This window comes from Megalopta genalis, chromosome 7 (genome assembly GCF_051020955.1).
Source record: "Megalopta genalis isolate 19385.01 chromosome 7, iyMegGena1_principal, whole genome shotgun sequence".
Lineage (NCBI taxonomy): Eukaryota > Metazoa > Arthropoda > Insecta > Hymenoptera > Halictidae > Megalopta > Megalopta genalis.
The window spans coordinates 17,374,923-17,387,645 of record NC_135019.1 but is presented as its reverse complement, the minus strand read 5'-3'; positions in this window follow the sequence as shown (position 1 = coordinate 17,387,645).

The window sequence follows — 12,723 nt, the reverse complement described above, 5'->3', positions numbered from 1 at the left end:
ATTTCCTCGACGACTGCACGCAGCAACGTTTCGCGCCGAGTATGTATCGCGAAGCCACGCGCACATACCCGTTCCGCTTATTACGCGTATCGGACCGGCGACGTACGTACTCGACGCAGAGGAGATCCCGTATCTCGTGCCTGCCGTTCAGTCACCGATACGGCCTGCCTATCTCACGCACAGTCAATTTGTTCCCTACCGGTACCGCGCGATCTTGCCATTTTCCTCCACCATTTCTCTTCCAAGCATTTCCCGCGAAATTCCTCGTCTCTCCTCTCTTTCGGAATTTCGATCTTTCATTTCGCTTGAACTGCTTCGACTGCGAATATTTTCGTGTTGACTTATTCTTCGTGTAAATACAACGGTTCGATTTAAACTTGATATATATATACAGGGTGCGCAGAAAATTCGATTCCTATATTTGTATACTTATAATTAGCTGCTTTGTGAAAATAAGAATACCTCGATTTAATATTCGCGAGATATTTTAACAATTTAGCGAACGTATTAGTCACAAAACTGAACAAGATTTAATAACTGAATTATAGTAAAATAGATTGAAATAAATTGAAATAAATTGAAATAAATTGAAATAAATTCATATAAATTGAAATAAATTCATATAAATTGAAATAAATTCATTTAAATTGAAATAAATTCATATAAATTGAAATAAATTCATATAAATTGAAATAAATTCATATAAATTGAAACAAATTCATATAAATTGAAATAAATTCATTTAAATTGAAACAAATTCATATAAATTGAAACAAATTCATATAAATTGAAATAAATTCATATAAATTGAAATAAATTCATATAAATTGAAATAAATTGAAATAAATTGAAATAAATTCATATAAATCGAAATGAATTGAAATAAATTGAAACAAACTAAAATAAATTGAAATAAATTGAAATATTTGGATCGAACCAATTCACAAATCGCTGAAACTAAAAAGCCATTTATTTCTTTTCTTGGACGTATAAATAATTTGACGTTAACGCAAGATTTACGGAGCACAAAAAAACAACTGTTTCATATTAATTTATAAAAGTAACAATAAGACGTTTATTCTGATTTTTAACAAGTGTTATTATAATATTTCCCATAAGTAACATAAATTGAATAAGTAAACCCATAAATCTATCTTTACGATATGAATAATCGTAAATTGAAAAATTAATTAACCCCTTAACGCGCAGAAACGTATTAACACGAGCGTGCAAAACCGGCCAAAATGTGCAGACCCGTATATATACAGTCGGCGTCGCAACTTATGTCGCTAAAATGTTCAGATTCGAATATATCCGGGCAGTAAAAATAACTTAATAAAAACCAAGGAAAACATTCAATTTATTGATATTCATCGTGTAATTCTGTATTGTAAGCTGTAAAGTTTGTTTATTTGGGATTATAAAATATGGCCTTTTAGGGTGACACTTATAAGCATCTCTGACCTGGTAATTGTTTCTATCTATCTATATCCATTATTGCGTATCTAATTAGCATTGGCACTTTTGTGAGTTTTGTTATGACTAATTTATTTATTACTCTCCAGTTATCTCCGATCTCTTTCTATTTTTTGCTTATTCAGGAATAAAATATGCACTTTTAGGATGGAAGTAAAGTAGACGTTATCAAAGTGAATTTCTTCAAAGACAATTGTTTTTTATTTTTTACAAATATTATTAGTGTCAACATATAAAAACGTTTTTGTTTTATGGTGTATTTTTATAGAGAGTCAATTGGATTTTTAGTGTATAAAAGGTATGTTTTCTAATGTTGAAATAAGGAATGTTGGGCTATGTGCTGCACCTTGTTTTGAAATTTACCATACAAAAGAAAATTTTGAATAGTTTTAGTTTATTATATATTTTTCAGCTAATAAATATTATTATTATATTATTACAAATTTAGGTAAAATTAAATATTTTTCAGTTTTTTTTTTCGTCTCCTCCTTCCCCTTCAAAATAGTAACTGGTAATTGAAAAACAGTACGATGGGTACAAAATTCGATCTGCAATGCGATTCAATATTCACTATAATTATTTATCCACTATTTTTATTGAATTTTTAGTAATTTTTGCATTTTTTTTACATATTCATTGAAATTAAGGTCCAAATATGTATTTTCTTAGATAAAAAAAATTGATTTTTTTTGGTCGGTTTTTCTTTTTTAAATTGTGCATTAAGGGGTTAACGAACCCGCCAATTTGACGGGCTCCGTAAATTTAGTGTGAACACGATAACATTTTCGAATTGTGTCCGAACGAAATAAAGAGACAGAATTTTCTCCGCGCTCGGTATTTTCCCGAAAATCGTCGCGACAACGGTGCGCGCGTCTGCGTTAAAACAGCGACACAACCGTCGGCCTCTCGGAATTTTTATTCGAGTCTGGGAAACAGCGGTGCCCGTTCCAGCCGTGGCCAATGACAAGACAAAAAGCTCCGCAGCCATAATTCCGCGCAGCAGCACACCTCGTCCCCGACAATTTCTCGGCGCGACAACAGTCACCATCCGGCTGGGATCGCGCGATCCTCCTTTTTCCTGGCGACGTAGCGTGCTCGCGACGGTAGACGGTCGGCGCCGGTCGCACATAAAAACAGGAAACTAAACTCAACAAGTGACTCGCGCCGGCTGATGTAGATTGCCTCGCCGTCTAAACTGCCCTTGAACCTGCTCGCAGCGCGTTGTTATTAAGGTCGTAAAACTTCAGAACTTCATCAGCCCGGCAGCTTCGTGACTAGAATGATCCGGGCGGCTCGCGTTGCCCGGCTCTCGTATTCGTTTACTCGCTAATCCGGACAGTATCTCACGCCAGATCGCTCGAACCCTGCTGCAGTCTCGAGCGTTGCGTACGTGTTCTGTTATGAAAATGCGTCGCTCGTTGCTCGTCGCTGCTCGTGACTGTGTCTCGACGTTACAGTGGGGCCGCGGCTGGGTGCTGCGGGGGTGAACGGCGCGCACCTGCACGTGCACAGGTCGACTGCAAGCCTTCCGTTGGCCGGGCCAGTAACTGGCGAGTGCACGTAAATTGCATCAAGTTTACACGACGTTAATCGAATCTCCATACTCGACCATTTCCCCGTCGTGCTCGACCTCTAGATTCTCCAGCGCCATTTTTGGGCCCTCGCGAACGCCTAACCAATCCTGGCTAGCCCATCTTCTGCAACGATCGCCACGCTCTCGCGTTTTCAGCATTATTCGATTTTGATTGCGATTGCAAGTCCATTTTCTAATTACAGTATTCTCGTCCTAAATGACGCGGGGTCGGAATTGTAACCGAGAGGTATGAGAATAGTGAGACACGATTCTTCGAGTCTCGCGGGTCGCCTTTATAGTTGCCGACGTCTCGTGAGAAAGAGAGAGAGAACGGAACTACCCGGTAAGGCAGCAGTCAGCATGTCGGTGTACATTACTATGGATTCATTGTAATGCTAGAATAAAAACGATGACTTAACTCTTTTATTTCTAATCTTTTATGGATGGAAGTTTTTTTAATTTATCGGTCAGATATGTTCCAATTAAAACGAGACCAAATACCACATGCTTTAGACAATATTTATTCATTATATGTAATATCTAAGTGGTCAATGGTCAATAGTCAGTGATCAGTGATCGTCGATCAGTGGTCAGTGATCAGTGGTCAGTAATCAGTGGTCAGTGGTTAGTGGTCAGTAATCAGTGGTCAGTGGTCAGTGGTCAGTGGTCAGTGGTCAGTGGTCAGTGGTCAGTGATCAATGATCAATATTCAATGTTGAATGTTGAATGTTGAATGATCAGTGGTCAGTGGACAATGTTCAAAGTTCAATGTTTAATATTCAATGTTCATCGTTCAACGTTCAATATTCAATCTGATACTGCCCTGTGGTGAACAACCTCTAAAGGAATGACAATTGTCGAATGATTGTTATTTATCCGGAGACTACACGAATCAAGCTGTGAATTCTGCTTCTACATTTCTACATTACAACCCTAAATTGTCTGCGATCTTGTTGCATTCGCTTTTATCTTGCTCTTATGTTATCGTTTGACCATCGAATACGAACTTATCGTATTTCATTTAACCTTGTATTAAAGCAACATTTCACCCGTAAATACTAAACAACTGAGTAAATAAGATAAGAAAAGAAATTGTTCAGTTTACGATGCCCTGAATCATCCGCAGCAGTCGCGTATCGGTCTCATTATCCGTGCCTGTCTTGCGATCTAATTTGATTTCGGCGTTCTGTCCAGCGCGCAAGCCCGTGACCGCCGGTTTTCATTTCTAAAGCAAATTCCATTAAGCTGCAAGTTTATCTGTGTGTGGTTTTGAAACGCTCTGTATTCAGTAGATTCGGTTAGTTCGTTGCGAGTAATAGTATTTTGCTTCGTTAAAGTATTATATTCGTAGGAGATAGTTTTGTTTATTGTTTCGGGAGAGCCGCGCTCGCGTTTTCAACGAACTTGGCTGACCAATGCCTGGCTCGTACCGCGTGCGCTGCGACGCTCGATGCAATTCGAAGGTAATTTCAATCGCCGGCTACTTTATTCTCTGGAATTTACGTTACAATTTCTCGGGATTCGATCATTGTAAATATATAACAGAGACCGAACGGAAAAATCTGTGAAAAGAAGCACGGCGGATGCGAAACGGTTTCGGTATAACAATGACATACAATCGTGTTACAGATCGTTAAATACTCGAAACTATTCGAACGAATATTAGCATACAGAGCCGGCCGCATCTGATCGGACAATGCTCGCGCTACCGGCGCGAATTAAAGCAAAGCTAAAATCAATAATTAATAGCGGCGCGAGGCCGCTTTGTTACCGCGGAACGCTGACTGGGTATCAGATTAGACCGGGCGATAATTCACGGAACAGGAACTGTATGGTCGCAGGTAACCCTTTGTACTTCCGCGCAGCTTTGTGGAAATCAATGTAACTAGCCGCGTGCGCCCGCCAATTCGTTTTCCCGTAGAGCTTGCGACCTTATCCGCGCGGGACGCGCTGTCTACGATGATCTATCTACGACGCGTTGCAATTTTAATTTCAATCGAATAAAATACTATAATTTAACTCTTAGCACTCCGAATTATTCTGGACGTTGGCTACCAGCTACTCAGCGCCACTTTTCGGCAGAAACGGGCATTTACAGACCCTCGTATTATTTAGTATGGTTTTGGAATTAACTAACATATTATAATGATATTGGACTTATATGAATTTGGCTGAAATCGAGAAATTAAGAAAAAAATCAATATTTTATTTTTTATAATTATTGGGATTATGGAATGAAAATGAATATGATTCTAATTCTTTGCTTAAAAGGACTTTATTTTATTCCTTTATTGAGAGAAGGTATATGGGCGAAAACGATCGAGCGACCAAACTCTACTGAGGGTCCGGCAAGAAAAAAACGCTTCTTTTATACCCTTTTTGGGTTCGTCTTGTCCACCAATCAGAGACGTTTTATTTGTCGCGTTTCACATTGCATACGTGACGCTGGGACCCCCAAACAGTCAGGGTACGATGTATATCTAATGGTACCGGTGATGATGTATCGCGGTATCTACTATATACAGTTTACATCACCGTCGTTGCCCGCTGACGGAACCGACGAAAATGTAAACCGATATCTTAGTATCTTAGTACTAAGTAAACTATAGATTAATTTTTGTTCGAGCCTAAAATTTCAACAATAATTTTGTTATTATTTGTTTTATAATTTTGTTTTGTTGTTGTAATCGCTATCTATGCGAACTCTTTCTCTCGTCGCCTTGTTGCTTGGACGATATCACTATCACTGCTATCAAAACGATAGATTAACTGTAGAAGAATAACTTCTACAGTTAGTCTTTCTAACATATCTGTATAAACGTCTATCTGGAGCTCATCTTCGCTACTACTTGTGTCATGAGACTCATTCGTGTTTGAACGTTTTGCCATTGTTCTAATAAAAAATATGAATAAATACATAGGTTGAAAATTTCTAATTGTTATTACTAACTCGCAAGATAATATTTACCGAAAAAACTTTTACCAAACAATTTATTTACCAAGAGAAGAATCACTTGTCCGATTTTCTCACTCGTCAGATCTATCTATACCGCTCGACGCTTCAAACCAGACTGAGTTCAGCTTTGAAAATCTTTTCCGCCAGATTTTATGATTATAAATCTCACTATACGGTGCGTGCTATGTTCGCATACCGATCTTTCTTCTACAAACTTGTCTTATCGCTCTTTTCAAGTGGCGCCTTTGAAGTGCTCGGACCGTCGTGAGCACGCCTCTCACGTTCTCGGCAAAACCCGCTGACATTTCTTGTATATATCTTAGTAATTTTACTATATCTTGATTTGATTTCTTGTGCCATTTCAAGAGAAAACTTCAGGGAAACATGCGTGTGTCTCAAAAAGTTGCGCTGAAATAACTCAATTCCCCGTAATCACTAATAAACTCTAATGTCCCACGAGAGGGGACATCCGAGTGATATGCTAGAATTACGATGTCCCACGTGAGGGGACAGCGGAGTGCAAAGAGTTAATTTTGTAAATACAATTTTATGAAATTCTTTTTTCGAGGTTTCTGCCGCGCTCGCGAAAGCGTTAAGTGCCGACGACTCCGCTATTTTCTCTCGGCACATTTATTTCACGACGCAGCTGTCAATTCGAAACTCGTTGCCGTTCCCACCGTTGGTCCCCGCAATTTTGTTTCCCACGAGCAGAAAAGATATTAGCCACGAGCGACGAAAATTGAATAAAACTGACGCCGCGGAACGGGGATCGATTCGATCGCGGCGCTTGATAAGCCCCGGCAAACGCTGTAATTTCCCCAATTTCTGCTCTGTTTCAGAATAATAACGCGACGGCGCCAACGCGGACTGCTCCCGCCCGTTTGACGGGCCCGTTGCCGGCTGTCGCATTTCGTTAGCGATCACGGCTCGGTCGCTTGTTTCCTCGTTTTTCTTTCGCGGCTGGCGTTTTTTTCTTTTTTCCTCTTTTTTTATTCCTGTATTTTCCGTCCGGTTTTCAATGGAAACGGTTGGTTCCGATGAAGATCCAGTGGAACGGGTCGACGCCGGTCGGACACGTCTACCGAATCAATCGACAATGAGAGGTTTCCTGGCAGATACAACCACCGTCGGCACGCTCGTGAAAATGGTGCCGGCGATACGGGGGCTATCGGGAACTTTGATTAGTTTCATGTTGACCATTGTTAGCGATTCCACGCGCCGCTGGCTTGAGATCTTGCGCCCGGTGCAATCACGAGTGAAAACACCATTTGTGCACCGTGCATCGCCGACTTCTGGCGTTCGTTCGGAACACAAAGTCGTAAGCGAGAAGCGAACTTCCAGGAAGCAGCAATAGCGAATGTCTTTTCTAATTACCTGTTTTTAATTAATTGTCTTTTCGAATCGATCGTCTTCTGTAATGTTCAATCTAAATAATATTAAAGATTTTTCTATTTCATTTGCAAGTTTTAGGTGTAACCTCGTTACGTGTACTTCGATATCAAGAAAACCAGTAATTTTCAAAAATATTATGTACAATAACGTTTTGAGAATTTTTAAAGTGGAATAAGTCTGGGAATGTTTCGCATAATTAAAACGCTATCGAATAAAAGATACGTTTTATAAGTTCGAAAGAAAAAGGACAAAAGATTCGCCGATTCCCTGTCTAAATATAATATAATTCGTTTTTGTTCTGTATTGTAAAAATGGGCGTTTGTCCGTATATACGAATAAATTAAAATTAAATTAAATGGAAAAATTGAGAATGCTTATTTAATTGTTGAAGCTAATAAATTGAGAAATCGAAGAATTCAGAAGTGTGTGACGATTTTTGTGACTAATTGTATGATCATTGGTTGATCTATACTACTTGCGCGAGTAGTATCGAACTTGTTCCATTGTATTTCATCGGCCTGTCTGCGCAGTGGCAAACGCGCCAAACGCGTCGATGTTCTAATTCAATACTGAGACATTAAAAAAAAGCCGTGATTTGGAAATATTTTACTACTTCATAGCAAATAGTATTATCTGGATAACGCAATACTGGCATATCTTGAAATCTATAGACATAACAACAATAATAATAATAATATTTTATTATTTTTGAAAACCAAATTATTATTGGCGAAAGAAAACTTTAAATGCTTTTTTCTTCAAACTTCATTATTTAGTCGTGTCTCAGTATCGAATTGGAAATATCGGCAAAATAATTGATGGGACACTAATCCGAAGAACAGAGTCAATTTAAAACGATCGTAACTCTGGCAGAAATGCTCGCATCGATATGCTTAAGAAGTCATTCGAAAGTGTAGAATCTCTACTTTTAGATGCTTTTACGAACTTCTAACTGTACCTCTTATTTGCAAAGTTATAACGCGACATTTGTACGTAGCGTTCGTAGAGCACATTCGAACATTTTTGTAAATTTGGATCAACTTTGTAATGTTACACGAAGCGGACAACATTTTTCAGACGCATGGGACTTGCGGCAACGGAAAGCGGCGATCTTCCGCTGTAAAATCAGTGGTCATTGATTGTCGTGCGATTTTTTCTGGCCGGGGTATTTGACATCGAAGCAGACGTCTTTCTTCGGGTACGCGGAGATAAATTGAAATATATCGCGTCGATTTGCGAATAAATATTTGCATGCGACGCGAAAGGGGCGATATCATCGATTTATGAACGATAAGCGTGGACAACCAACGAGCTTAATTTTTGCTTAAACCATCTTCAACTATCGTTAACTATTGCATCAACGCCGACGCGTCCCGAATCGCCTTAAAACGTCGATGCTGCCGCACGTTGAATTGACCGGAGCCTCGCATGCATTTACTCGCGAACACAATTCGACTGTGCGAACGACCTAAGAAGATTACAGAAGCTGTCGAATAATGGTCGGCTTCCTTCGAAGGCCGTACTCCGTCGTGATACCCAGGCAACAATTAGGCGATATCAATATCTATTTCCACAAAGCTCTCGAACTCCGGGGCAATTCGCTGCCGATAGATCGCCCGTTCGCGATGAATTTCATCTTCGCCGGTTGCCGAGTTGCATGTCGATCCTCTCTCGCCACCTCGAACACGTCGAAACGATCGAGTTTCATAACAATACCGCCGGCAAAGCCGGCCGAAACGTTCCACCACCTACGTGTCCTCACTTTGAGGGTACAAATTGGAGACTGGCGGCAGCGACGGCTTTGAGCATCGAAATTGCTATCTCTGTCTGCCACCTCGGCCATATTTTCGGCGCCGATTAAGAATTCGATCCGGAATTACGCCCGGAAACATTGCCCGATGAAAATAGAAAACATCGATCTGGTAAAACGTTGATTTTTTTATCGCGCCGTGTCTGACTCCACTTCATTTGCCATTCTATCCTGGATCACTCGTGACATACACGTCGAAAGTATTTTCCGACTTCCCGCCCGCGCGATGTTCCATCGAAGGAAATAATTCATTTCCCAAAATAATTGATGGGACGCTAATCCGAAGAACAGAGTCAATTTAAAACGATCGTAACTCTGGCAGAAATGCTCGCATCGATATGCTTAAGAAGTCATCCGAAAGTGTAGAATCTCTACTTTTAGATGCTTCTTCGAACTTCTAGCTGCACCTCTTATTTGCAAAGTTATAACGCGACATTTGTACGTAGCGTTCGTAGAGCACTTTCGAACATTTTTGTAAATTTTGATCGACTTTGCAATGTTACACGAAGCGGGCAACATTTTTCAGACGAATGGGACTTGCGGCAACGGAAAGCGGCGATCTTCCGCTGTAAAATCAGTGGTCATTGATTGTCGTGCGATTTTTTTCTGGCCGGGGTATTCGACATCGAAGCAGACGTCTTCCGTCGGGGTACGCGGAGATAAATTGAAATATATCGCGTCGATTTGTCAACAAATATTTGCATGCGACGCGAAAGGGACGATTGATAGAGAAACATTTACCTTTTGTTATTATCCACGAGCTGCTAGAATTTCGAATCTACAGTTCGATTATCCGCAGTTTTCGCGACGTGAATGCAACCAATATGAAAACTTTCGCACCGTATCGGACGTGAAATTAATGTTAACGCCGGGAATCGATCGGCCTCGTTAATTAAAACCAATACGCGATATTAATAGAAATATTACAGCAGCGGGCGCAATATCATCAATAATTAAAACTCGCGTCATGGAATTTCCGATGAACAATGGCCACGGCCATCTATTAACACATCAAACTCCGATAATTAATTCCATTTAATGCACTTTTATCGAATTACATACGAGCTGACAATCCCGCCGCGTTTCATCTCTCCCGTATCGAGCCACCCTGACTTCTGCGTGATGGAAAAACGAATATTCAAAATCATTAATCAACTGCCATTGACCTCCTAATTTCGAGAATACGTTTTACTATTTCATTCCTCCTGTCAGGAATTCTACAATCGAGAAATTAATTTCTCTAGTTCTAAAATAAAATCTCCAGTCTGCTAATTACTCTTCTTCGAGACAATTTGTTGAGATCTATGGAGAAAATTAAAACTGTCACATTTTCCAGATTGTGAGAAACAAGGTATTGTTTACCGATCGAATTTACTATTAACACTAAACCTACCGCGGTCGAAGTGGCCGTTTTCTTTCGTGGAAAACGCTTGAATAAGTTATATTATTGGAGCAAGTCTTATAATAAAAACTTTAGAAATTCCAAATAAATTCGGACTTCTCACTTTTGTGAAGCAGTACACGCCAGTTAGTATTACTGCTTGGTAGGTTTAGTGTTAAGATAATTTAGAGTTAAATGAAGTTACAGTTACTCTAATCGTTCGTTTCACTTGTCTTCTTAACATTTTGCCATGTACAGATCACATTTTCAGACACAAGTTAAAATGTTCGAAAACGCGATTTACGCCGTTACGATTCTAAACAGCTCGTTCGATGTATGCCGGGTCTCGCAAAAGGTTCGAAGCTGCAAGAGAGTTCATCAAACTCGGCCGAGGCGCGAACGCGTTAAATGGGAGGCGCTTAACAAGTGTAAATACAGGCGTCCAAGACGAAGATCTCCCGTTAAACATTTTTTCCCGGTTGCTTCCCAACCGATTCCGCCGCGGCGAGATCCGCTTTAACGCTTTAAGCTAACCTCTGCCAGAGCCTCGTTAGAAAGCTCGCAAGCTTATGGCACGGCGCGCAGCGTTTCCTCTCAGATTCTCGGATCTCCTTCCGTTAAATCCCCGTGGAAAGAAACGCCGAGGGGATTGGTAATTTCTCGGGAAGATATGTACGTGCCTTCGTCAACGGTCTCGTTGCGGTCGAAAACGTAGACGAGCGTCGATTTGTCCGAACTCCCTCTTTTTCTCCTAATCTACGCCCTACTTGCAATTTTTCTGCACGTGAATTTAAAGAAATCAACTGCGTATCGTTCATTTAACGCTTCCTTGCGAACTTCGAAAGGGACGTGAGAAACATTGACTTAATATTATTATTTGTATTACTATTATTGTTTGTATTATTATTATTATTATCATTATTATTATCTCATTATCATTATCACTATCATTATCATTATCATTATCATTATCATTATCATTATCATTATCATTATCATTATCATTATCATTATCATTATCATTATCATTATCATTATCATTATCATTATCATTATCATTATCATTATCATTATCATTATCATTATCATTATCATTATCATTATCATTATCATTATCATTATCATTATCATTATCATTATCATTATCATTATCATTATCATTATCATTATCATTATCATTATCATTATCATTATCATTATCATTATCATTATCATTATCATTATCATTATCATTATCATTATCATTGTCATTGTCATTGTCATTGTCATTGTCATTGTCATTGTCATTATTGTCATTATTGTCATTATTGTCATTATTGTCATTATTGTCATTATTGTCATTATTGTCATTATTGTCATTATTGTCATTATTGTCATTATTGTCATTATTGTCATTATTGTCATTATTGTCATTATTGTCATTATTGTCATTATTGTCATTATTGTCATTATTGTCATTATTGTCATTATTGTCATTATTGTCATTATTGTCATTATTGTCATTATTGTCATTATTGTCATTATTGTCATTATTGTCATTATTGTCATTATTGTCATTATTGTCATTATTGTCATTATTGTCATTATTGTCATTATTGTCATTATTGTCATTATTGTCATTATTGTCATTATTGTCATTATTGTCATTATTGTCATTATTGTCATTATTGTCATTATTGTCATTATTGTCATTATTGTCATTATTGTCATTATTGTCATTATTGTCATTATTGTCATTATTGTCATTATTGTCATTATTGTCATTATTGTCATTATTGTCATTATTGTCATTATTGTCATTATTGTCATTATTGTCATTATTGTCATTATTGTCATTATTGTCATTATTGTCATTATTGTCATTATTGTCATTATTGTCATTATTGTCATTATTGTCATTATTGTCATTATTGTCATTATTGTCATTATTGTCATTATTGTCATTATTGTCATTATTGTCATTATTGTCATTATTGTCATTATTGTCATTATTGTCATTATTGTCATTATTGTCATTATTGTCATTATTGTCATTATTGTCATTATTGTCATTATTGTCATTATTGTCATTATTGTCATTATTGTCATTATTGTCATTATTGTCATTATTGTCATTATTGTCATTATTGTCATTA